The sequence below is a fragment of the Rhinopithecus roxellana genome, chromosome 1 (genome assembly GCF_007565055.1).
Source record: "Rhinopithecus roxellana isolate Shanxi Qingling chromosome 1, ASM756505v1, whole genome shotgun sequence".
NCBI classification, from domain to species: Eukaryota; Metazoa; Chordata; class Mammalia; order Primates; family Cercopithecidae; genus Rhinopithecus; species Rhinopithecus roxellana.
Window position 1 is genome coordinate 55,702,893 of NC_044549.1, and position 26,097 is coordinate 55,728,989.

At 39.2% G+C, this 26,097-nt stretch overlaps 1 protein-coding gene and 1 pseudogene across 7 annotated transcripts in view; one reads left to right on the forward strand and one right to left on the reverse strand.

Annotated features, from left to right (window-relative positions):
• Positions 1 to 26,097, reverse strand: part of DOCK3 (dedicator of cytokinesis 3) — a 666,839-nt gene that overhangs the window by 548,059 nt on the left and 92,683 nt on the right. The gene's annotated exons all lie outside the window — the stretch shown is intronic.
• Positions 13,557 to 26,097, forward strand: part of LOC104667928 — a 31,730-nt pseudogene continuing 19,189 nt past the window's right edge.

A 26,097-nucleotide genomic window follows, 5' to 3' on the forward strand; every position in this document is an offset into this window, starting at 1 on the left:
GCAGGAACATCACCGCCCCTATTCAGCCTGAAAAAGTTACAGAAGATGGATCTTCGTCCCTCTACTAACCTTAGGATTAAGAGTTCCCTTGTAAAAGGGAGAAGAAAAATATGTCAGAGGTGTTTGAATAAGACCAACTCCATCTCGAATAGGCGCTAGGTAAAATAAGGCTGAGACCTACTGGGTTGCATTCCCAGGAGTTTAGGAATTCTAAGTCACAGGATGAGATAGTAAGTCAGCACAAGATACAGGTCATAAAGACCTTGCTAATAAAACAGGCTGCACTATTCTTATAAATCTGTTTAAGTTCCTTATAGATTCTGGATATCAGACCTTGGTCAGATGGGTAGATTGCAAAAATTTTCTCCCATTCTGTAGGCTTCCTGTTCACTCTGATGATAGTTTCTTTTGCCATACAGAAGCTCTTTAGTTTAATTAGATCCCATTTGTCAATTTTGGCTTTTGTTGCCATTGCTTTTGGTATTTTAGTCATGAAGTCTTTGCCCATGTCTATGTCCTGAATGGTATTGCCTAGGTTTTCCTCTAGGGTTTTTATGGTTTTAGGGCTTACGTTTAAGTCTTTAATCCACCTTGAGCTAATTTTTGTATAAGATGTAAAGAAGGGGTCCAGTTTCTATTTTCTGCATATGGCTAGCCAGTTTTCCCAACACCATTTATTAAATAAGGAATCCTGTCCCCATTGCTTGTTTTTGTCAGGTTTGTTGAAACAACCTCATCAAAAAGTGGGCAAAGGATATGAACAGACACTTCTCAAAAGAAGACATTTACGCGGCCAACAAACATATGAAAAAAAGCTCATCATCACTGGTCATTAAAGACATGCAAATCAAAACCATAATGAGATACCATCTCATACCAGTTAGAATGGCGATCATTAAAAAGTCAGGAAACAACAGATGCTGGAGAGGATGTGGAGAAACAGGAAGACTTTTACACTGTTGGTGGGAGCATAAATTAGTTCAACCACTGTGGAAGACAGTATGGCGATTCCTCAAAGATCTAAAACCAGAAATACCATTTGACCTAGCAATCCCATTACTGAGTATATACCCAAAGGATTATAAATCATTCTACTATAAAGACACATGCACACATATGTTTATTGCAGCACTATTCACAATAGCAAAGACTTGGAACCAACCCAAATGCCCATCAATGATAAACTGGATAAAGAAAATGTGGCACATATACACCATAGAATACTATGCAGCCATAAAAAAGGATGAGTTCCTGCCCTTTGCAGGGACACAGATGAAGCTGGAAACCATCATTCTCAGCAAACTAACACAGGAACAGAAAACTAAACACCGCATCTTCTCACTCATAAGTGGAGATGAACAATAAGAACACATGGACATAGGGAGGGGAACATCACACACCAGGGCATGTCGGTGGGTGGAGGACTAGGGGAGGGACAGCATTAGGAGAAATACCTAATGTAGATGACGCATTGATGGGTGCAGCAAACCACCATGGCACGTGTATACCTATGTAACAATTCTGCACATGTATCCCAGAACTTCAAGTATAATTTTAAAAAATAAAAATAAATAAAACAGGTTGCAGTAAAGAAGCCAGCCAAAACCCACCAAAACCAAGATGGCAATGAAAGTGACCTCTGGTTGTCCTCACTGCCCATTATATGCTAATTATAATGCATTCGCATGCTAAAAGACATGCCCACCAGTGCCATGATAGTGCACAAATGTCATGGCAATGTCAGGAAGTTATCCTATATGGTTTAAAAAGGTGAGGAACCCTCAGTTCCAGGAATTGCCCACCCCTTTCCTAGAAAACTCATGAATAATCTACCCTTGTTTAGCATATAATCAAGAAATAGGCATAAAAACAGTCAACCAGGAGGGCTGCTCTGCCTGTGGAGTAGCCATTCTTTCATTCCTCTATTTTCCTAATAAACTTCCTTTCACGTCAAAAAAATAAAAATAATATGCATTCTTATTTAGATTGTGAAATGCCCTTGCCAGTCACTCAATGCAAGTGAGGCTATACTATCCCAAAGAGCCAACAGTACCACAACAATTGGTGCTGACAGAGAAGCTGCAGAACAGTGTCAGCAGTGTGAACCTAAACGAATGAAGCCTCTATACAGATCAGGCCATGCGACAGTCAACAATCCGCAATCCTTTACAAAGATTCCAGGTGCAAACCAATCAAACCAGATCAAAAGCATCAAATGCAGTCCAACAAAAAAATACCCCTTTGACAAGAAGTTTCAAAGATTAAAGTTTTTTATTCCAAAGGTTTAACATATATTCCTCACTGATGAAAGGAAAAAATGAAAATGTATTTATATCCAATACCTGGCTAATAGCTGCACAGGAAGTAGAGACAGGTAGAAGATAAGCACAAATTCTCTCCCATTCCATTCCATGATTTAAAGTAACTTAATAACAAACCATGGTTCTTTGCGAAGACTTGCACAAGGACCCACTTTAGAGATCATTTAAGCAACCAACTGTAAATTCAAAAGCCAAAAACAAAATCCACAATCTTTTTAAAATACTGATTTTTTTTCCCTTTGGTGAATCAATAAAAATATATGGAGTTCGCCCAATTCTGGATCCCTTTTCCAGTTATATAACTAATGATAGGCAGGAAACAAAGTACCAACCACTTGTAAAAATAAGAAACTTGTAAGAGAATTCAGCCACAAAATAGAAAAATGTAATTATTCAAAAGGTCTACATTCAAAATCCTCTTTCCACTATTTGCACTGAAAATTTTACACAAAAATCATCTGCATTTATTTGTATAGTTTAAAATTATATTAAATCTTCATTTGTGATCTGCAAATTTAAAGATAATAATCACCAATAAATAAATTACATTAAAAACAGGATTTTTACTTGCAAATGAGTCATTATTTTGTTAAGATTAGTCACTCTGGAGGGCCATAAGCAAATTTCAATAATACTGCCACTGATCAAGATATTTTTAAACTCTTTTGGAATTATAATACTATATATTTGTCAACTTCTGGTTCTAGTACTGACAAAAACTTTGCTTTGGACAAAATAAATGAAACAGCTGTGTAAGGATATTGGAAAGCAACTATCATCGACAGAACGTCAGACACTATAATCTCCAAGAGAAGGAAACCACATCAAGGTGAGCTCCTCATTCACCTGACTTTTTTTTCTGAGGGCATACCAGCAGAAAATAATAGTTCCATTGAGATAAGAGAAAAATGTTGACAGTGAGGGCTACCAAAGTAACTGAGCCTTAGGGACAAAAATCTCAGAAAGAAATGAATTACAGTAAATCCAAAATTTTATGTATAATCTCCACTCCTGAGATTTCCCAATTCCCAAAATGGCATCCAGGGCTCCAAGAAACCCCACAAAAAGCAGCAGACGAGAGGCTGAAGAGCTGAGCAGAGCCACATTACATTTAGGAGAAATCAGTAACACCGTGACTTTTCAAATAAATTATGTAAGTCAAATATTAACTAAATGAAACCTTTAAAATGCTAAAAGAAAATACCCATCAACCTAAAATTCTATACTGAGGACAAATATCATTCAAAAATGATGACAAATTTAAGAGATTCATATAAGCAGAAAGTGACACAATGTGCAGCAAATCAGCGCTGAAGAAATACTACTAAAAGGTGTATCTAAATGGCAAATAAATAAATAAATAAATAAATAAATAAATAAATAAATAAATAAATCCCAGCTAGAACTATGTAAAAGCATGATAAAAAAGATAATTGAAAAGGGTAAAAGGGTCCAGGTGCGGTGGCTCACGCCTGTAATCTCAGCACTTTGGGAGGCCGAGGCGGGCAGATCACAAGGTCAGGAGTTTGACCTCATGTCTGACCAACATGGTGAATTCCGTCTCTACTAAAAATACAAAAATTAGCTGGGCATGGTGGCACACACCTGTAATTCCAGCTACTCAGGAGGCTGAGGCAGGAGAATCACTTGAACCTGGGAGGCAGAGGTTGCAGTGAGCAGAAACTGCCACTGCACTCCAGCCTGGGCGACAGAGCAAGACTCTGTCTCAAAAAAAAAAAAAAAAAAAAAAAGGGTAAAAGGCTGGGTGCAGTGGCTCATGCCTGTAATCCCAGTACTTTAGGAGGCCAAGGCAGGCATATCACTTGAGGTCAGGAGTTCGAGACCACCCTGGCCAACATGGTGAAACCTTGTCTCTACTAAAAATACAAAAATTAGCAAGGTGTGGTGGCACACACCTGTAGTTCCAGCTATTCGGGAAGCTGAGGCCACGGAGGCAGAAGCTGCAGTGAGCCGAGATGGCACCACTGCACTCCAGTCTAGGTGACAGAGCGAGACTCCATCTCAAAAAAAAACACACACACACAACAAAAAGGAGTGCATGTTTCAAACTCTAGGATAACCACTAAGGGAAAAGCTGTAAAACCAGTAAGCTAATAGAGGAGCCTAAATGAAATAATTAAAATGCTGAGTTAATTCAAGGAAAGTAAGAAAGGGTAAGTTGAGAAACTAAGGAACAAAAAGAAAACAAGGACCAAGATGATACACTTACACCTAACTATATCAAACTGTAAAAGGACTAAATAATCCAGATTGCTAGATTAAACAAAAATAAACTCCCAAACTATAAGCTATAGGTTGGTGCAAAAGTAACTAGGGGTTTTGCTGTTACTTTCAATGGCAAAACCACAATTACTTTTGCACCATTCTAATATTTATACATGCTACAGACAGAATGTTTTGTGTTCCTCCAGCAAATTTATATGTTGAAACCTAATCCCCAATATAAGCGTATCCAGACGTCAAGCCTTTGAAAAGGTGATTGGATCATGAGAACAAGGCCCTTATAAAAGGGATTAATGCCCTTACAAAAGAGACCCCAGAGATCTCACTTGCTCCTGTTTCATAGATGCAATATCTTCCTTTGTCTCTCAGAGGATATTAATGGTAATCTTTCTTCACCCTGTGCAGTCTGTTTCCTACAAAGTGATTTTTCATTTTGGGGGACAGAATGGGAGATAGTTAAATACGGCCATCTTTCATGTTAGATGCATCCTCAAATACCCTGTATCCTTGGTTGCCAGTTCATATTTAAGGCAAAGGAAATAAAAAGTTAACTGGAAGCTCCAAATAGTTGAGTGAAGCTTGCTGACCTTATGGTTCACTGCACAGAGATCTCACTGTATCATTTGTTGTGGAGACCCAGACTTCAATAGTATCAAGTAGGAAAAGTCAGGAGACAGAAAACATACCAATCATTCAAACAGGAAAAATTTACTATAAAGAAATATTAAATAGGTAAAAGATGGTAAACAACTGAAAATGGAAGAGAGCTCTAATATATAAGAGAGGTAGCAACTACAGAAAGCAGCTGCCACATTTAAGGCTGAGGGAAAAGTAAACAAGGAAAAAAAAAGGCTTACCAGCTTACAAAAGGGGCCCCAAAAGGCTAAGATACAGATCTGTGAGGAAATGTTCGACTACTGCAGAAATATGCTATCCACTGACTACTCAGTGAGAAAGGATGTTGCTGAAGGTCATGCATCAGAACAAAGACCACTGCTTGCCATGGGAAATACTGTGGGCCTCAACTACTTGCAGAGCAGTCTGCCACTGTGATTAAAAAAAAAAAAAAAACATGAAGAACCACATCCCTTCTTCCTAACAACCTCCCTCCTGCACTCCTTTATTGGCAGTAACTAACATAGATTCAGCTGACAAAGAAAAAATATATTTTGCAGAGTCCAGGGCCTTCCCCTTATCATGGATTGCCCACACAAAAGTCTTCTAGTCTCCTGCTTGAAAGGGGAAAGGACTCGCTGCCAGGATTTTGAGAGCCGAGTACAGGATGAAGGCTGTCAGTCTTCAATATTCAGTAGGCATACTGTCACTTAACCACCCCCGACCCAGTTTTAATATGGAACGCTTCTCCTCAACTGTGCATGAAATCTCCCAATCCAAGGATGCTCTATTTTAACCCTCCATCAAAAATAAACCTCAAAACTTCTACCAGGATGAGATAAGAGTGGCCATCAAATGAGATGAAGTAAAGGAGAACCACTTAAAAATATATTCATCCTCAGTTCCAAAGGTATCTGGTGCTAAAATTTACTATGCTTTTTGAGGATATGCTGTGTAAACAAGGTTAGTTCTCAGCTATTCCTGCTACCACCTTGAGATTCGGCTGTCTCAGCTCTACTAAGTGACAGTTCCTACTCTTTCAATGCCTTGCCAATTTCCTTGTCCTTATGGGTATATGACATTTTATAATCTCTGTATCTTCTTTTTTGTAGTGTTTCAGAGAGAAGCAAAGTTAAATGCAGATATTCAATACTCCACTGTAACCCCAAAGCTTCCAAATACTATTTTCAACTTGGTAGCAAATTTTTATCCTTTGACAGTTTGTAAACTTACTCTGAGGGAAATTCCAAATATTTTTTATAAAAGCCCATTATTATTAAAAGAATTATATAATCTGCCCAAGTGCCTGTTACAGGTACAACATTCCTCTAGATGTACATGCTATAACATTTGCTTTTAAACTGTTTGCTAATTTATGATATTTAATATTAAACAAAATTACAAGGAGGATTAAAGATTAATACAAAGATACATGTTCTTTTTTGAGTCCTAACACTAGCACTGAAACAAACATAAGAGAAAAATTGGAATGAACACCAACCATGGCACAGATATAATCTTCCTAGTCATAGCTCAAAGGTTATTAGTTCATTTATCCACCTAAAATTTACATGGAAAAATAGCTATGTTGCAGAGGATAACTTGAGGCATCAGAAAGTCATGCTAACTGTCATAAATCATCCAAAACAGAGCTAGAAATACACCCTGGTCCATTATCCTCTCTACAAAGCCAATAATATATCTAGAAAAAGGTACACTAGGAAATGGCAGTGAACAGGCAAGACTTGGGAGCACAAGGAAAAGATACATATCAGTCTGAGTTGCCTGTGAGCCATTCATCAAAGGCCATGAAAGACTGAGGTTATCTACATCATTTTGACCCCCTAAAAAATTTGGTTTCAAATATGTACACAAAATCACAAAACAAATTACAACCCTCCTCTGCCTACCACAGGCTATCTTCAAGACCCAGGAGTATGCAAAACATATTAATATAAACCTTCAAACCCTGAGGCTTCTTTTTCCAATAGCCCACAGTCTATTACTAACTTAGCAAACTCTTATATAATTCCCCATGAATGAAAAGCTTTCCAGCTGACCAGAGAACTATAGTTCAAAGTTACCTCTATTGCTCATGTGTTCAAACATAGAAAACCGCATAAATACGTTGTATTCATTTATCCACTTTTTAAAGTAGCCTAGTAGGGTAAAGAGCAAGCCCCATACAACCCAACAGACTTTGTAAATGGCTCTCAAAAAATACTGCTCTAGACTATCAGTGATCTTTCTAAACTTAAGTCACTCAGTGAGTTCCAAACAGCTTAATACTCAAGGCAGATCAAGAGAATCCAAATATACCTTCTGTCACATATAACCTATGTTCTACTCAGCCACTTTTAGTTTTCTCAACTAAAAAAATGGAGGTAGTAATGTCTCACAAGACTACTGTGAGATTAGTTAAAATAATGAATGTATAATACCTACTAGTGGTGCCTAGATTAAATAATGAATGTATAATACCTACTACTGGTGCCTAGGACATGGTGGTTAATGAGCAAATGATAACTATTATAAAATTCCAATTTATTTTTAAAAATTAACTTAAGTTGCAAGTATAATGAAAAATCTGTCAAACACATTTAAAAGTAATAGTGTTAAGTATTTAGAACTATATTTTACAAATGTATGCTAAGTATGCTGATTTCAAATTCTGTGACAATATTCAAACATAAATCAGTTTCTAGAGCTAACAGAAATGAGGTCTTTATAACTACAAGAAGCCTTTTTTCTTATCAAAAAGATGAAAATGTTAATTCTCCATATAATCTCATTAAAATTTGAAATGTTAAGTGTCATTAGTAAGTGGCAGGAATATATTTATCCACCAAAGTACAGTAGAGACTAATAAAAATGGTACCTAAGGCCAGGCACAGTGGCCCACGCCTGTAATCCCAGCATTTTAGGAGGCCAAGGCAGGGGGGATTGCTTGAGCCCAGGAGTATGGTACCAGCCTGGGCAACACAGCAAGACTCTACCAAAAAAATTTTAAAATTAGCTGGGCATGGTGGCACATGCCTGTAGTCCTAGTTATTCAGGAGACTGAAATGGGAGGATCATTTGAGCCCAGAAGTTTCAGGCTGCAGTGATCTATGATTGAACCACTGCCCTCTAGGCTGGGTGACAGAGCAAAACCCTGACTCTAAAAAAAAAAAAGTATCCGAGCTAGAAATACCCTTATATCTTTATTGTATAATTTATCAATATCATTCTGACAATGTAATTCTATACCTAGAAAATCCTAGACTCTGCCAAAAGGCTCTAGGAAGTGATAAACAACTTTAGCAAAGTTTCAGGATACAAAATTAACGTACAAAAATCAACAGCATTTCTACACACCAATAACATCCAGACTGAGTCAAATCAAGAACACAATCCCACTTACAACAGCCATAAAAAATAAAATAAAATAAAATAAAATAAAATAAAATACCTAGGAATATAGCTAACCAATGAGGTAAAAGATCTCTACAAGGAGAACTACAAAATACGGCTGCAAGAAATCAGAGATGACACAAATAAATGCAAAAACATTCCATGCTCAGGAACTGAAAGAATCAATATTGTTAAAATGGCCATACTGCCCACAGCAATCTACAGATTCAACACTATTCCTATCAAACTATCGTCATTGTTCATAGAATTTAAAAAATAATTCTAAAATTCATGTGGAATAAAAAGAGCCCAAATAGCCAAAGCAATCCTAAGCAAAAAGAACAAAGCCAGAAGCACTTCATTATCTGACTTCATACTATAAGGCTACAGTAATCAAAAGAGCATGGTACTGGTACAAAAACAGACACAAAGACCAATGGAACAGAATAGAAAACTCAGAAATAAAGCTGTAAAACTGAGAAATAAGGCTCAGCTACAACTGTCTGATCTTCATCAAGGCTGACAAAAGCAATGGGGAAAGGACTCCCTATGCAATAAATGGTGTTGGAATGGCTATTAGCAATATGCAGAAGAATGAAACTGGATGCTTAACTTTCACCATACATAAAAACTTACTCAAGACATATTACAGATTTAAATGTAAGACTTCAAACTATAAAAATCCTAGAAGAAAACCTAGGAAATACCTTCTCGGCATTGGCCTTGGCAAAAACAAACTGTGGCTAAGTCTCCTTAGCAACTGCAACAAAAACAATTGACAAGTGGGACCTAATTAAAGAGCTTCTTCTGCACAGCAAAAAAAAAACAAACAAACAAACAAAAAAAACATAATGAAAACTGTCAGCAAAATAAACAGACAACATACAGAATGGGAAAAAATATTTGCAAACTATGCATCTGACAAAGGACTAATATCCAGAGTCTACAAGGAACTTAAATCAATAAACAAAAAACAACCCATTAAAAAATGGCCAAAGGACATGAACAGACACTTCTCAAAAGACAACATACAAGCAGCCAACAAACATGAAAAAATGCTTATCATCACCAAAACCACAATGAGATAGCATCTCACACCAGTCAGAATGGCTATTATTAAAAGTTTTAAAAAAAAAAATGCCAGCAAGACTGTGGAGAAAGGGGAACATTTATATACTTTTTGATGGGAATGTAAATTGGTTCTGCCCCTGTGGGCAGCAGTCTGGTGATTTCTCAAAGAACTTAAGGCTACCATGTGACCCAGCAATCCCATTACTGAGTACATTTCCAAAGAAAACAAATCATTCTACCAAAAAGATACATGTACTCGCATGTTTATCACTGCACTATTCACAATAGCAAAGACATGGAATCAACCTGGGTTCCCATCACTGGTGGACTGGATAAAGAAAATGTGAAACATATATACCATGGAATACTATGCAGCCATAAAAAATAATGAACTCCAATAAAAGCCAAAATTGACAAATGGGATCTAATTCAACTAAAGAGCTTCTGCACAGCAAAAGAAACTACCATCAGAGTGAACAGACAACCTACAGAATGGGAGAAAATTTTTGCAATCTACTCATCTGACAAAGGGCTAATATCCAGAACCTACAAAGAACTCAAACAAATTTACAAGAAAAAAACAAACAACCCCATCAAAAAGTGGGCAAAGGATATGAACAGACATTTCTCAAAAGAAGACATTCATACAGCCAACAGACACATGAAAAAATGCTCAGTGATGACACTGGCCATCAAAGAAATGCAAATCAAAACCACAATGAGATACCACCTCACACCAGTTAGAATGGTAATCATTAAAAAGTCAGGAAACAACAGGTGCTGGAGAGGATGTGGAGAAATAAGAACACTTTTACACTGTTGGTGGGACTGTAAACTAGTTCAACCATTATGGAAAACAGTATGGCGATTCCTCAAGGATCTAGAACTACAAGTACCATATGACCCAGCCATCCCATTACTGGGTATATACCCAAAGGATTATAAATCATGCTGCTATAAAGACATATGCACATGTATGTTCATTGCAGCACTATTCACAATAGCAAAGACTTGGAATCAACCCAAATGTCCATCAGTGACAGACTAGATTAAGCAAATGTGGCACAGATACACCATGGAATACTATGCAAACATAAAAAAGGATAAGTTTGTGCCCTTGTAGGGACATGGATGCAGCTGGAAACCATCATTCTCAGCAAACTATCACAAGAACAGAAAACCAAACACCGCATGTTCTCACTCATAGGTGGGAACTGAACAATGAGATCACTTGGACTCGGGAAGGGGAACATCACACACCAGGGCCTATTATGGGGAGGGGGGAGGGATTGCATTGGGAGTTATACCTGATGTAAAGGACGAGTTGATGGGTACTGACGAGTTGATGGGTGCAGCACACCAACATGGCACAAGTATACATATGTAACAAACCTGCACATTATGCACATGTACCCTAGAACTTCAAGTATAATAATAATAAAAATAATAATAATGAAAACATATCCTTTGTAGCAACATGGATGCAGCTGGAGGCTATTATCCTAAACAAATTAACACAGGAACAGAAAACCAAATACACATGTTCTCATTTATATAAATAAGCGTGAGACAGGAATTTGGCAGGACTGATTTCACAACGTACAGGTCACAAAGATCCCACTGATAAAAAATGAGAGGTGATCGCTCCTACTTGTCACAGGGCGAACCCCAAAACTGGGGTTTAGCTGGGAGGCCATGTGCGTTCTTGGCTTCACACAGGAAGGAATTTAAGAGTGAGCCAACAGAGTAAAGTGAAAGCAAGTTTATTAAAAAAAATAAAGGAATAAAAGAATGGTTACTGTATAGACAGAGCAGCGGCATGGGCTGCCTAAGTATACTTATGGTTATTTCTTGATTATATGCTAAACAAGGAATGGATTATTCATGAGTTTTTTGGGAAAGGGGTGGGGAGTTCTTGAACTGAGGCTTTCTCCCCCTTTCAGACATATACTGTAACTTCTAGATGTTGCCACGGCATTTTTTGTTGTTGTTGTTTTTTATTTTGAGATGGAGTCTCGCTCTGTCACCCAAGTTGGAGTGCAGTGGTGAGATCTCAGGTCACCACAATCTCCACCTCCCAGGCGCAAGCAATTCTCCTGCCTCAGCCTCCTGAGTAACTGGGATTATAGGTGTGCGCCACCATGCCTGGCTAATTTTTGTATTTTTAGTAGAGACGGGGTTTCGCCATGTTGGCCAGGCTGGTCTCAAAACTCCTGACCTCAAGTGATCCACCTGCCCTGGCTTCCCAAAGTGCTGGGATTACAGGCATGAGCCACTGTGCCCGGCCCACCATGGCCTTTATAAACTGTCATGGCACTGGTGGGAGTGTTGTTTAACATGTTAATGCATTATAATTAGTGTATAATGAGAAATGAGGACAACTAGAGATCGCTTTTGTCACCATCTGGTTCTGGTGAGCTTTGACTGGCTTCTTTGGGATTACAGGCGTGAGCCACCATGCCACACCTAGATTCTGTTTTTCTTAAAACTTTGGCTAATCTAAGGAATAATGTGTTCGATACACTTTAAAAGAGAAATCTGCTATCAAGTATGTGTGAAACTATCTATGATTCAGAAAAAAATCAGATTTATACTCTCCAGCTTGATGGCAGAAATGTTCTTACAGAAGAGCCAACATCAATGTTACTGCTACAGGCAGCACAGGAATGGGCAGCTAAGTCAAATCACACTAAGAGAACAAGAAAGAAGAGGTAGAAGGCAGAAATGCTCCAGGTAAACTGCAAGCTGGAATCAAGCAAAAAATCTATAGCAGAAGTACATGCAAGTGTCAAAGTCAAAGCATGATACAAAACTCAAGTCTAGATTATGCTAGGACATGAAAAAGATGGCCTCAGGGAGCTATCTAGAGAACAAACCAACAAACTGATGCAGTTTGGATCATTGGTACCAGTCTTCCAGCACAAAGCATTTATTTAAAAATAATAATAATATATCAATATTTAAGCTAGAGAATGTTTAAGCTAGCAATACTTAAGCTAGAGAATGAGCCCAGGAAGTGCCTATTAAGAAGAATCCTGGCTTAGAGGTGATCTAATGAAGACAAGGTACCTACTTGAATAGGCTCTTGAAACAAAGAGATTCTAACACTAATTAGGACAGGGAAAATGACATTAAATAACCAACAAACATCATGCCATGGTCTGAGGGCACCTGACTGCCACCATAAGCAATTTCTAACTACTTTAAACACCATCAACCTCTAAGACATGGTAAACTTTTCTTTCAAGGCAGTTCAATACCAAATAATTTCTAAAATCTTCCCTGCTCTTCTCCCCTCTCCCTTCCTGTCCCAGTGAAGCCAACAGCTCAGACCCTCTGTGTAGTAACCATAATACACTGCACTTGACCTCTACCTAACATGTTCAAATATAAATATGTCTTCATATATCTGTCACCCCAAGCCGACATGCACTCCTTGTAGGCAGACAGAGGAACTATAACATTATGTATCACCAGAGCCAGCCCAGCAAGGGTTTACATGCAGTAGGTATCAGGCATCTGCCTAGGACAAAATAATTTAGATGACAGCAAACAAGAAGCACTTAAAACATTTGGAAACGTAAGACCCAAAAGACAAATACTGAAATCTAAGCCCACCTGCAGAGAAGTCAACAAGAGTCAATTCCCATTATAAAACCCCAGAAAATATTAGGAATTCAAGGCATCAGACAATTCAGGAGGCTTGGGTATGGCATGGGTCTGATAACAAAAGAACTAGTTGACACTGTTCAAGAAAAACAATCAGAACTCTATGGTTCTTCCTCTATTCTGCCCACCAAGTAGGGCTAGACATGTGTCCACCACCAATCTGAAAAGAGAATAATCACCCCTAGAGAATTTGGACAAGTCAGGCTCAAGGTTCAGGGACCTAGGTTTTGCTGAGTATCAGGGATGGGCACCAATCTGAAAACAGATTCCAACCCCTATTCCTACTGGGCAGCCAGGACAATGGCAGAGGCTTCTACCTCCATGCGTAATACTGAAGGATTAGTCAAGATAACTAGATACAGAGAAAAAGACAAAGATAGTAGCAGTTGGGCTGGGAGTGAGGCAAAAACTTTAAATGAAATGAAAATGTCAAGGTAGCTAATCAAGTACTAGTATAAAGCCCTCTTCTCAGCCTCAAACTTGCAAAACTAACGCTCAGCAGCCATTTAAACAAAGCCTTTAGCACAAAGCACAAAAGTCAAAACAGAAAGATTTGAGGAAGAGAGAAAAAGGAGACTCAGAGGAGAAAGAATCCAGCAAGTGGGAAAAAAAAAAAATAGCCCCAAAGAGAAAAAGTAGACTTACATCCATAAAGCAAGAACAAGAAGTTATAACATTTAGATAGTGAGAAAATGCTCTTAGAAAATGAAAATATGGCCAGGCACAATGGCTCACGCCTATAATCCCAGCACTTTAGGAAGCCACAGTGGGAGGATCACTTGAACCCAGGAGTTCAGGACTAGCCTGTGCAACACAGGGGGAACACTGTCTACACACACACACACACACACACACACACACACACACACACACACACAAAAAACAATTAGCTGGCATGGTGGCTCATGCCTGCTGTCCCAGCTACTTAGGAGGCTGAGGTGGGCAAATGGCTTGAGCCTGGGAGGTTGAGACTGTGTCAGAGGCATGTGAACCAGAACAACTCCATCTTAAATAGGAGCTGGGTAAAATAAGGCTGAAACCTACTGAGCTACATTCCCAGACAGTTAAGGCATTCTAAGTCACAGGATGAGACAGGAGGTTGGTACAAAATACAGGTCACAAGAGTGACTTTTGGTTGTCCTCACTGCTACACTCTCATTAGTGCCATGACAGTTTACAAACGCCATGGCAATGTCAGGAAGTTACCCTATATGGTCTAAAAAGAGGAGGCATGAATAATCCACCCCTTGTTTGGCATATCATCAAGAAATAACCATAAAAATGCCAGCAGCTCTCTGGGCTGCTCAGTCTATGGAGTAGCCATTCTTTTATTCCTTTACTTTCCTAATAAACTTGCTTTCACTTTAGAAAGCAAGAATTCTAAATTTAAATTTAGAAGAAAGAATTCACCAAGAATCCTCTCTTGGGGTCTGGATTGGGACCCCTTTCCTGTAACAGCTGCAGTGAGCTGTGATCATGCCATTGCACTCCAGCCTGCGTGACGGGTGAGATCCCATCTCAAAGAAATAAAGAAGAAAGAAAAGAAATGAAAATATAAGAAAGAAACAAAAATCCAATAGAAGGCTTGGAAGATATTACCTATATATACCAGAACAAAGAATAAAAAGATAAAAACAAAGAAAAGATTAGGAAAAAATAACAATTACAGACTCAGCCTAGATAGGAGGGGCGCCATTCAAGTGACAGAAGTTACAAGAGGCCGGGCATGGTGGCTCACACCTGTAATCCCAGCACTCTGGGAGGCCAAGCGGGCAGATCACCGGAGGTCAGGAGTTCGAGACCAGACTGGACAACATGGTGGAAACCCCATCTCTACTAAAAACACAAAAATTAGGTAGGCATGCTGGCAGGCACCTGTAATCCTAGCTACTTGGGAGGCTGAGGCAGGAGAATCACTTGAACCTAGAAGGCAGAGGTGGCAGTGAGCCGAGATCACACCATTGCACTCCAGCCTGGGTGACAGCAAGATTGTCTCAAAAAAAAAAAAAAAAAAAAAAAAGAGTTACAAGAACAGAAAAAAACATTAAGGGAGAAAATAATCCTAAAAACAATGAAAAAAAAAACTGAGAATGGAAAAACATTAGCTTCCAGACTGAGTACTCAGCACAAAAAAATAATAAGGGGAAAAATAATACATACCTGTTAAGACAAAATTATGAAAGGCAATTGTTTTGGACTGAGCTCCTGTACTAGGAGGTGCAACAGATCAACCAAATCAAAATGAAGTTACTCACGTTAAGTGCCACATAATCAAACTGAAACTTGAATGAAGCAGACAGATCTAAAAAAAAGACCGGTTTTTGCTGAACACAAGAGATTCCAGGCTACCTGAGTCAGTGTTTAATAAAGTCCTCTCTGCTTTAACCCTTACAAAAAAGTAAGCTAACATTAACCAGTCAAGCGTTTTTTCTATTTTTCCATTTCTCTGTTCCGACCTTACAAAATGCACATTCTGCTACTGCCTAGTGGGAGCTCTCACTCTATTCTGTAGAATGAAGTCTACCCCAACTCATGACTCACAAATAAAGGCCAACGAGATCTGTAAGTAAATCTGTTGTAATTTTGTCTTTTGACATACCCAAAAGTATATCACAGTAAAGTGTCAGAATCCTGCAAATAAAAACAGTCTAAAAAGCTTTCAGGTAATAAAAGGATCAAAAATCAGAATGCCATCTTAATAACGCAACGCAAATGAAGCAATGCCTTGAAATTTAGGATAAATAATTCCCAACCTAGGAGGCCACACCCACTGAAATTATCAATAAAACATGAGAGCAAAATAAAGATCTTTCAGGCATTCAAACACTCAAAAAAAAAAAAAAAAAATGCCTTCCATGACATTTTTTTCTTAGGAAACTCCCAGGGGATTTCCCAGAGGACAAAAATTAGAAAACTGACCAAGAAAAGGTTTAGAATAGGACCTAGGAAATAGAGGGGGTCCAACATGAAAAGAGACAAAGGTCAATTTCATGATTATGAAGTGAGGTACAAAAAACAAAATCCAAAACATCTGAATGGTCTAACAGTTTCATTTCCAGCAAAGAATTTGGGGAGAAATTGATACGTACATGAAAAACTCGGTAAATGAAAAAATAAGTTAAATATTAATTCCAAAGAAAACAAAAAGTAATACAAGATATAACCATAAGATGCTATATAGCTAAGTTATGAATTAATCATAAGCCAAATACTAAATTAACCAAAAAAGGTAAATATATTGGAAGATTGAAAGGAGAAGTATGTTTGGAATAGGAAATAATAATAGAGAGAAGTCCTGATTTATACTGCAGAGTGAATATATAAAAATAAAATGAGGCCGGGCACAGTGGCTCACATCTGTAATCCCAGCACTTTGTGAGGCCAAGGCCGGCAGATCACAAGGTCAAGAGATGGAGACCATCCTGGCCAAAGTGGTGAAACCCCGTCTCCACTAAAAATACAAAAATCAGCTGGGCATGGTGGTACACACCTGTAGTCCCAGCTACTCAGGCGGCTGAGGCAGGAGAATTGCTTGAACCCAGGAGGCAGAGGTTGCAGTGAGCCAAGATTGTGCCACTGCACTCCAGCCTGGTGACAACACAAGACTCCAACTCAAAAAATAAAATAAAATAAAATAAAAATGAAGAAAAGTAAGAAATAGAAATATAAGCATGTTATTTTAAAATATGAAAGTATATTCCAGAAGAAACAAAAAATTTTTTTAAAAATTGACTTTTGAAATATAATTCTTTAAGATAAATAAAACTGCAAGAGAAAAGGCATTTTATATCCAGTTTTAATGCCTCTTCAAAAATCTATCATCCTGGACTGGATTACAGAACAGAAAAGAAACAGCAGTGAGCAAATTCAAACAAAGTCTATGGTTAAGTTCTTAATATTCTACCAGGCCAGGTGTGGTGGCTTATGCCTGTAAATCTCAACGCTTTAGGAGGCCAAGGCAGGGAGATCACTTGACACCAGGAGCTCAGTACAAACCTGGACAACATGATGAAACCCAGTCTCTACCAAAAAAAAAAAAATTAGTCTGGCATGGTGGCATGTGCCTGTAGTCCCAGCTACTCAGGAGTCTGAGATGGAAGTATGGCTTGAGCCTGGGAGGCAAAGGATGAAGTGAGCTGAGATTGCTCCACTGAACTCCAGCCTGGGTGACAGGGCTACACCCTGTCCCAATAATAATAACTTACAAATATTAATTTCTTCCTTTTAATAATTTTATCATGGTTATGGAAAAATATAACATTTAAGGGAAGCTGAATGAACAAGGATATTCAGGAACTATGTACTATCTATATCATGGTTATGGAAACATTTAAGGCAAGCTGAATGAACAACGATATTCAGGAACCATATACTATCTTGTAACTCTTCTAAAAGTCTAAAATTATTCCAAAACAGAAAGTTTTATTTTAAAATCTATCATGAAGTATTTGAGAAAGAAAGGGTATGAAATATTAGTATTATAATAAGGCCATGTACTCACTCCACAACTAAGAAAAGAAACAGTGCCCATACATTTTGTACCCCCTACCCAGATACATTGCACTTGGTATTTATTATTCTTACACATTGTTTATTTCTACTTTCATTACACAGCATAACCTCCATGCATACACACAGTATTCTTTCGCATGCTTTTACACTTCATAAAAATAGCTTCATATAGTGAGTATTCTGCACACTTAGTTTTTGATTGATGTTGTTATGTTTATGAGGTCTGTTTATATTAATATGTGAGCTACAGTTCATTCATTTCATTTTGAATACTATTTCATTGTAAAATATATCCCATGATACACAGATGGTCCCTGACTTAAGGTGGTTTTACTTAAAATTTTTCAACTTCATGATGGGTTTATCAAGACATAACCCCATCATAAGTCAAGAAGCATCGGAACTTAAGGTGGTTCAACTGAAATGATTTTTCAGCTTTAAAATATATTTATTGAGGTATTAAATGCATTTTCTTTCTTTTTTCTTTTTTTTTTTTTTTGTTCTTTCTTTTTAAGACAAGGTCTCACTCTGTCACCCAGGCTTGGAGGCAGTGACGATCACAGCTCACTGCAGCCTCAAACTTCTGAGTTCAAGCAATCCTCCCATCTCAGCCTCTTGAGTAGCTGGGACTGCAGACATGCTCCACCACACCTAATTCTTGTTTATTTTTTGTAGAAACAGGGTCTCACTATGTTGCCCAGGCTGGTTTCAAACTCCTGGCCTCAAGTGATCCTCTCTCGCCTCAGTGTGCCAAAGTGCTAGGATTACAGGTGTGATCTGTATCAGTTAAATGCACTTTTTACTTAATATTTTATTTTCAATTTACGATGGGTTTACCAGGACATAACTCCACTGTAAGTCAAGAAGCATCTGTATTTCTCCAACTTTGTCTTGTTGGTAGACATTTAAGACCAATCTTTTGCTATTACAAACAATTCTGTGGATGTCTTCATGTGTACATGTGTAGAAGTTTCTCCAGATCCGCTTTTGTGTATTTTTTTTTTTTACCATGGCCCAGACTTAGAAATATGTTTTAGATCATAACCCCATTCACATAAAATTGAAGTGAATCTCATGAAGAAAAAAAACTTAATGATGCTACATGCAATTGTGCCAGTTACCAATTTATTGCCCCTCAGCACTAAAGTCACCCTTCTTTGCCCTGGTTAGTAATACCGGAGTTGGAGCCTGTGATGGTTACCATTATGTGTCAACTTGACTGGGGCCACAGGATGCCCAGATATTTGATTAAACACTATTCTGGATGCCCCTGTGAGGGTGTTTCTGGATGAGATTAACACTGGAATCAATAGACTGAATAAAGCAGATGGCCCTCCCCAATGTGGGTGGCCCACATCCGATCTTCTGAAAGCCTGAATAGAACAAAAAGGCAGAGTAAGAGAGAATTTGCTCCACCTGCCATTCTCTCTGAGCTGGAACACTGGTCTTCTGCCCTTTGGGCTTGGATTAGAACTTACACCGTAAGCTCTCCTGGGTCTATAGCCTGCTGACTGCCCATCTTGGGACTTCTCAGCCTCCGTAATATCTTTTATTTATATATAGATGTATTGGTCTGGGTTTTCCATAGAAACAAATATTCCAGAGCACACACACACACACAAAATCCTTCTCTTGAAAAGAGACTAATACAACCCTATGAACATTTTTCTTTTGCCAGCTCACAGGGAGTTGGGCTTTAAGAGAGCATGCTGAAGGGATTTGGTGTGCTACTGTCTTATTGTAAGCACTCTACCCAGGGGACTTGTAACACTGGAGACCCAGTAGTGCTTATCTTAGCCACCTGCACACACTAGCTATGGCCCTTATTCTCTGGCAAGTTTCTCTACCACCTGCAGAGCCACACCTATGAATCTGCTCTGGCTCGTTCATGCCTTCCCACAAGTTTCTCTACCACCCAGGTTGCTCCTACAGACCAGCTCCAACGCATGCCCTCTGGCAAGTTTCACCGCCACCAGCAGGCCGCACATTCCTATGGAATCCATGCTCTTTCCCATAAATTCTGAATCTTAGGCTAGAAGGGATACGGGTTAAGTTCTTAGTTTCTTGCTTGTCCACTCCCTCTCAGCCCTACAGGCAGTAGCTGATTTCTGCATTTGCTATTCCTTTGAGTCTTCCTTTAGCCCTTTTAGCAGTTAACTACTTTTTACTAGTTAACAATTATTTATATTAAATATTCTCTATTCAAATTAATGTGATTTCTCTCTCTTGATTGGATAATTGTTATAGCAATATATTTAGATATTTATTATTCTATTCTTTTTTATTCATACAGAAAAGTGAGCCACTAAATATAACCGTAATAATCCCCTAATGATTTGATAAAGATAGCTTGAAAAACATTTATCTAAGGTATGTACTTAAGAATTAAATGGCTAGGTCATAGGATATGCACATCTAACTTCACAAGATACAACCAGCATATAAGCATTCCAATGGTAACATATCTGTGCCAATATCTGAATATGTGAGACATTTCAGTTTTCTCAAACTGATATGTATAAAACCATTCATCATTCTGATTTTAACTTGCTATTCTATGAATGACTCTTTTTCTTTCTTTTTTTTCTCTTCTTCTCTCGCTCCCTCCTTCCCTTCCTTCTTTCCTTCCTAACAGGATCTCATTCTGTCACACAGGCTGCCTCCTGAGTAGCCAGAACTACAGGCATGCACCACCACACCCACCTAATTTTTTCTTTTCTCTCTTCTCTTTTTTCCTAGAGACAGGGTCTTTCACTTGTTGATTAGGCTGGTCTTGAACTCCTGGCCTCAAATGATCCTCCCACCTCAGCCTCCACTGAGGATTACAAGCATGAGCCACTATACCTGGTACTCACCTATTATTTATTCTTATTGGTTTATAAGAGATCTTTTATATTCTGATTGCTTATTTTTGTTGTATCACTGCAAAAATGTTTTTATCTGTGACTTGATTTTTTATTTTTAAACCTTTAATCCAGTTCATTGATGCATAATTTACATATAGTAAAAAATACAGATCATGAACATACAGTACAATGAGCTTTGACAAATGTCAATAACCCACATTTCATCCAGATACAGAACTTTTTAATCACCCTGAAAGTTTCCTCATACTTCTTTCCAGGCAACCCTTTCCAAGAAGCAACTACTGTTCTGGTTTCTATCACCATAGATTTGTAGTGTTGCTTATTCTTGAACTTCATATAAATGGAATCAATACATAATGTAAACTTTTATTTGTGTTCTTTTGTTTAATATATTTTTCAGATTTTTCCATATTGTTTAGTTTTATGCTTTTATCAACTTTTTGACAAAGTTGTTTCACTTTTTAAAATAAACGTTTTATTAATATGTAACACCCATAAGTGTGAAAATCATTAGTGTACAACTAAATAAAAAAAAAACAGTTTTTAGAGACAGAGTCTTGCTCTGTTGCCCAGTCTGGAGTGCAGTGGTGCAATACCGGCTCACTGCAACCCAGGTTTTAAGTGATTCTCCTGCCCCAGCCCCCCAACTAGCTAGGATTACAGGTGCCCACCACAACACCCTGCTAATTTTTGTGTTTTTAGTAGAGACTGGGTTTCACCATGTTGGCCAGGCTGGTCTCAAAGTCCTGACCTCAAGTGATCCACCCACCTCGGCCTCCCAAAGTGCTAGGATTAGAGGCGTGAGCCACTGCACCCCCCCCCAATGTAAATAAATTTTTAAAGAGTATACATACCTGTCTGCCCACCACTTAGATAAATAAAACAATAGCAGTATCCTAAAAGCCACCTGTACCTCCTCCAGTCATCAACACAATGCACACACCCTTAAAAAGGTTTTTTTGAGACAGGTTCTCACTCTGTCACCCATGCTAAAGTGTAATGGCACAGTCATAGCTCACTGCAGCCTGAAACTCCTGGGCTCAAGCAATCCTCCCACCTTACCCACCTGAGTAGCTAACACTACAGGCACATACCATCATGCTAATTTTTAAATTTTTTGTAGAGACAAGATCTCGCTATGTTACCCAGGTTGTTCTCAAATTCCTGGCCTCAAGTGATTCTCCTGCCTCGACCTCCCAAAGTGCTGAGATTACAGGCACAAGTTACTGCTCCCAGTCAATAACCACTAATCTGACAAATATCACCTGATTCAGTTTTGCCTGATTCTGTCCTTTTTGTATACAAAATCATAGTAACACTAATTCTCGTATCTGGCTTCTTTTCTCAATAACATGTCTGTGATGGGTCATTGTATTGTATGTAGCAATAACTAACTCATTTTCCTTTCCGTATCACATTCAGCTGTACTAATATACCACATATTTGCCCATTCTGCTGCTGATGAACATTTTCACTTTTTCCAGTTTGAGGCTATTATGAACAAAGCTGATACTAACATTTCATAGGTATTTTGCTGTTGGGTTCATATTTATGAGTAGAATTGTTAAATTATAAGGTATGTGTATATTCAGCTTTAGTATATAGTGCCAAGGAGTTTTCCAAAGTGCTAATAACATTGTCCCCACCATCAGTAATGTCTGGGAGTAACAACTGATCAACATTCTCACTAGCACTTGGTATAGTGTTTTAATTCTTAGTCAATAAAGTGGCCATCTGGTAGTAGCTCACTATAGTTTTAATATGCATTTCCCTGATGACTGAGATTAAGCACCCTTCCATATGTTTTTGAGCCACCAGGATATGTGTTTTTTCAGGAGTCTACTCAAGCCTTTTGCCTGCTCTTCTATTAGATTATCTTTTAATTTTTGACTTCTAGCCATTCTTTATATGCTCTGAATACAAGCCTTTTGTAAAATAACTCATTGTGACTTCCTTTTCCCTCTACTTAATGATCTTCTGAACAAGAAAATTTTCATTCTAATAAAGTATAACTTACCCATCTTTTCCTTTATGGTTAGTGCTTTTTGTATCTTTATAAAAAATCTTTGTATACACCAATGTCAAGAAGAACAGTTTCCTATGCTTTCTTCAAGGTGAATTATTTTTACATTTCACATTCAGATCTACCATCTACTCGGAATTGAGTTTGGAGTATATTCTCTGAGGCAGGAATCAATATTCATTGCTTTCAGTATTGGTCCAGTATCATTTATTGGATAGGTCATCATTTTCAATTTCAATTGGCATAGCATCACTTATTGTAAAGGGCATCATTTCTCCACTGCACTACAAGGTCACTTCTCTCATACATCAGTGGATGATATATGTCCACGGAGTGGACAAGCAAGAAACTAAGAACTTAAAAGAACCCCTTTCCCTTCAAGGCTAAGATCCAGAATCTGTGGGAAACAGAATGGCTTCCACAAGAACATGGAGCCTGCTGGTGATGGCACAACTTCCCAGGGCACTTGGGTTGGAGCTGGTTTCTAGTAACAACCTGCTGATTGGCAGAGCAACTTTTGGAAAGACATGAGTGAGCCAGAGTTAGCCCACAGGTGTGGCTCCAGGGTCTATTTCTGGCCCCTCTATTCTGTTTCAGTAGTCTGTCTTTCACCCCAAATCACAGTCTTAATTTATAATAAATCTTGATATCTGGCAGCATAAGTCCTCTAGTTGAGATAATCTTCATGATTATCATGTTCTTTGTAACCTTTTGCATTTTCATATGAATGTCATAATTAGCTGTTCAATTTCCATAACCAAAAAAGGCCTGCTGGATTTTTATCAGGATTGCATTAAATCATTAGATTAACTTGGGGAGAACTGGCATCTTTATGACAGTCTTTCAATTCATAAACATAGCAAATCTTTCCATTTGTTTAGATTTTAATTTTTTCAATATTTTTGTAGTTTTCAACATGAATGTCTTGTATTTTTTATTAATTTCATTCCTTAGCTTTTGATACTACTATAAATAGCATTGTTTTATTCGTTTTGTAATTCTTCTTTGTAAACATAGAGAAAAACAATGTGTTTTTAAAATACTGACGTTTTGACTAAGTGCAGTGGCTCATGCCTGTAATCCCAGCACTTTGGGAGGCTGAGGTGGGAGGACTGCTTGAGACCAGCCTGGGCAACATGGCGAAATCCTGACTTTATAAAAATAATTAAAAATCAGCTAGGCATGGTGGTGCACACCTGTAGTCCCAGCTACTCAGGAGGCTGAGGTGAAAGCACTGCTTGAACATGGGAAGGCCAAGGCTACAATAAGCTGTGACTGTGTCACTCCACTCCAGCCTGGGCAACAGAGCAAGACTTTGCATCTATCAATCAATCAATACAATACTGACATTGTAACCATCGAAATCTCTTAGTTATTCTCAGTATTGTCTACAGATTCTATTGAACTTTTTCACATAAAATCATATCAAATATATATGATTATTTCAACTTTTCCTTTCCATTCTGTATGTTTCTTACCTTACTGTATGTACTAGCTAGTACTTATAATACTATGTTCAACAGATGTGGTGATAGCAGGTGCTGTAGTTTGAATGTTTGTACTCCCAGACATCATGTTGAAATTTGATCCCCGATGTTGGAGGTGGGCCATAATGGGAGGTGTCTGGGTCATGAGGGCGGATCTCTCATGAAGAGACTAATGCCCTTCAGGAGGGGGAAGGTGAGTGAGTTCTCACTCTGTTAGTTCCTGGGATAGCTGGTTGTTAAAAGATTGAGCCCAGGAATTCAAAGTTGCAGTTAGCTATAATCATACCACTGCACTCCGGCCTGGGTGACAGAACAAGATCCTGTCTCCAAAAAAAAAAAAAAAAAGAGCTTGGCAGAACAAGATGGCTGACTAGAAACACCTGGTGCTTGTCTCCTCAAGAACGAACAGAGGTAAAAAAATAAATAGCTAAGATTTGACTGAAGTGTTGAAGAAAGAAAAGCGGAATGCCACAGGGGAGGGGAGATGCATCTGTGGTGACTGGAAATCCAAGAAGGCAGTGTAAAGGCATCTGACCTCTGCAGCACCGTCTCACCAAACCAGCCCAAAGACAGGAGGGACTTCCCATTGTAAGTGAAAAGTAAGCAGAAGATCCTCACCATCCCCTACCACCACTGCAAAAGCCTACAGTCCTTACACACCCTGAGCCCAGTTTGGAAAGCTGCCAGAAATTCATGCAACTACACTGCTCCAGATTGGGAACACAACGTGTGCTAACCCACCCCTTGTGAGCCAAGCTATTGTAGCAAGACACCATCTTGAGACTAGAGCCACCTCTGGAATGCTCCCTCCTCTGGGGTACAGTAGGCACTGTACCTCTCCAACACTGGGGCTCCATCTTCATTATGCCAAGCACCCACAGATGGCTAAATGCCACAACCCCAGATGCACAAAGCTTGGGCTCAGGATTGCCTGTGACTCTGGTCCTGCACAGCAGGGAAACCAATGCCTGCTGCTACACTTCCAGCCAGAATAACAGTCTGCCATTCCCACCCAGGGTGAACATGCCCTTGAGAGCCAGCTAAGTCCTTGCCCACCACAGCAGAAGAGGTCCCTGAGCCTACAAGGAGCCAATATTCCCTGGGGCCAGTGGCCTGGCTACAAGCCCACAGCACTCCCACCAACCACAGACATGCCCCTGGCCTACGCAAAGGTCCTATGCTCCCAATAAGGGCTTGAGAGAAGTCCCATAGGCTACCCTCACAGGTGTGTCCCCAGGCCAGCCAAGCAGCAAAGAGCTCAAGTCTTGGATCTGAAAAATAGCCCTGCAAGCCACACCCAGTAAGCACACCCCTGAGCTGGCTGAGCAGCCTTACACCTGCATCTCAGACCTGAGAAACAGCCTCATAAGCCACCCCTGGCAGACACACCCCTAGGCCTGCTGAGCAGTTGTGTACCCACATCCCAGCCTCAAGAAACAGGCCTGTGGGCCACCTCTAGCAGGCATGCTCCCAGGCCAACTAAGCAATCCTGTGTCTGCATCTCAGGCCTATGAAACAGCCCTATGGGCCACCCTCTGCAGAAGCACCCCCAGGCCAGCTGAGCAGCTGCAGCCATGTCACAGGCTTGAGAAACAGCCCTAAGTCTGCCCCCCAGCCGCTGACGTATTCCCCCAAGCGAGGCAAGCAGCCTTGCACATACCAGGCCTCAGAAACAGCCCTACAGGTTGCCAATGGCAGACACAGACCCAGGCCAGTCAAGCAGGTGCACATCCACATCATGAGCCAGAGAAACCCAGTGAACCACCTCCAGCAGACATGCACCCAGGAAAGCTGAGCAGCCACTCACCCACACACAAGGCCAAAGAAATAGTTCCACGGCTGTCCATGGTGGGCAAAATCCAGATCAGATGAGTAGCCTTGTGTCCTAAGCCGAA